Here is a 2,638-nt window from a genome sequence, read left to right on the forward strand (position 1 = left end):
ACAATTTTTTTGATAACAAAGCTAACAGTCTAAAAATTGGTGGGGTTGTCAGGTCTGATTTTCAATATTGATAATCAATTTCTTTTGCTATTATCACTAGATACAGTATTACTTTGGAAGAACGCCTCTTCCTCATAACGATGGGCATTCTTGGGGGAAAAAAGCTTGTTTGATGGGCTAATGTAGGAAATGTACTTTTTTATTCTTAGCATATTTGTCAAAAGAAGTGTAGAAAAATAAGAGGAATCAAATATTTTTCTTCTACAGTTACTTGATAGTTAGTTAAACAAGTTGTTAACAAATTTGGTCTTCCCACTGACTCCACTAAAATTGCACTATATGCTTTCTTTCCCATACCACAAATGGTTAAATGTAAACATATGAATTATTTCACTACTCATGCAGTTTAAATTTATATGTTTGTGTTTATCCTTGGAAAGTCTAAGCCCACATCCATATTTGTGGAATGTAGATTTTTGGTCTTTCTAGAGGTTTCATTAGTTTGTGTATGAGTTTTTGTCTCAGTGCAGTTTGGGAATGATAAGAGACATCTGGCTTAGCTGGAAGTTTGGAACCCTGATGTCTTACCAGATTTTCTCATCTTTATCCTGATAGCAATGATGGGGAAAAAAAAAAAAAAGATAGCAAACGTCTCTGCTTAAATCAGCAACCATAATTTTATTTGTAATCTGCTGCAATGTCTTTGCACAATAGTAATTATGTAATGATGATCATGATTTCAATGGTAATTAAGCAACCAAGTTTTCTAGAAATGCTTATGCAGCTATAATTCATTAAATTAAGTTAGTTTTTAATATCTCAAATTATGAATATTTGATAATTCTACATTATATTAAAGGATGTGAATATTGAAATAAATTTCACAGCTTGAAATTCAATGTGTGAGCAGAACAAATTAGAATGCACATTGCATAGAACTTTCTCAGTTTTTAATGACATCATTGATAAAAGTCTCTGTACCTTAAGATTTAAAATAACTGTATTTCTCAGCTGTAAGGAAATAGCTACTCTGAAGTGAAGCCCATTTAGGAATTTAGTATGACAAAGATCAGGTCAGTGCACAAAGGTAGTTGAGCAGTGTATCGCCTGTTGACCAAAGCTAACTTTTTGGATAACGACTCTACTTGGCATCATAGTGCAAGAGTTTCACTTTCATTCTAAAGGTTAGACTATACTTAATTTGCTATTTATTTATCTCTAAATAGCAATATAAACACTTCAGATGAAAGAGAAATATAGCAACAGATAGAGTTGACAGGAGAATGCAATAGCAAAGAGTGTGGATACATTGCGCAGGGCGCAATAAGTACCAAAACATCTAGGCACCAAGAACATGGGCAGACTTGCTTTTCTTCATAAGAAGGGTCAGAATGAAGTAATGCTTCAGGTTTTTCTATGTGATATCTAGATTAATTATAAAAGTAACCAGAGTTTTGATAATGCTTTTACTTATTTAACAGCTGATCACTCTTAAATGTGATCATTTTTGAAGAAAATTAGGGAGCCTATCCAATTCACTGAGCAAAACAGTAGTTTAAACCGTAGTTGTTTCAGAAACACTGGCTATGCCTGCTAGAATGGTAGGTGAATAAAACCAAAAAGCCTTGCCATTCACACAAACATTCAGTATTTCTTAAAGCTATTTGAGACTCTCATATCCATTACTGGGACTCTAAAGTAAGAGGCAGTATTTAAAACAAAACAAAACAAAATGACCACATAAACCCCAAAACAAAACCCCAAATCCAACAACAACTGTCAAATGTCAAACTCCAGATGGTGAATATGAAATGCTGGCTGCCTTGAGTAAAAACACCCTGCAGAACACAATTATTTGATGCCTTTTCATTCTTTTTATGGCTTTCTAAATGCTGGAGTAATACTGTATGTCTGAAGGGAACATACAGAGAGGAAATTTTTTTAAAATTCCCTGGTGTCATTTGCAAGAACAATTACCTTAAAATGCTTTTTCTATTTTCAGAGTGTCAGTATTTGGATCGAAACTTCCATTTTAAAAGTTCTGTTAAGTCTGAATACTGCATGTTGTTGACACCAGCAACAAGCTTAGCCTACCTGAACTGGATTTCAAGGACAGAAGTTAATTCTCTCCATGGTATTCATTCTTTGACTGTGATTACAGCTTCTTCAATAGAAAATAAAAGTATGAAATGGTAAAGCATTCCCCAGCCATAGTTAACATCCTGTTTCAGTTATCCTTTCCTTCAAGGACCATTACTCCAAAATTAATTTTGTGTTGAAGGCATGGACTGTGAATTTAGGCACAGCCGTAGGCAAAAGTCTTTCTTGTGACCATGGTGACTGCCTCTGATCTATGGTAGCTGTAACACAATATTTCTCCATCTACAAACCATTACTTTAATCGCTGCCTGAGGACTCAAGTCATTTTCAGCCAAAACTTGCTAACCTCCTTTGAAAAGGGTAACAAATGGGTAATACCCTCAAATTCACTTTGAGATATAAGTCTTTGATCTGTTTGTAAAAGAATGTTCTGTTTCCCTGAAATCCCTTGTGAAGGCCAAATAGACTTGCAGACCAAGCTAAAATACCTTCCTGTATCTATAAGTCTGTTTGTTCACATGTATTCTGAATGAGCTAG

The sequence above is a fragment of the Egretta garzetta genome, unplaced genomic scaffold (assembly GCF_000687185.1).
Source record: "Egretta garzetta isolate BGI_Z169 unplaced genomic scaffold, ASM68718v1 scaffold86, whole genome shotgun sequence".
Lineage (NCBI taxonomy): Eukaryota > Metazoa > Chordata > Aves > Pelecaniformes > Ardeidae > Egretta > Egretta garzetta.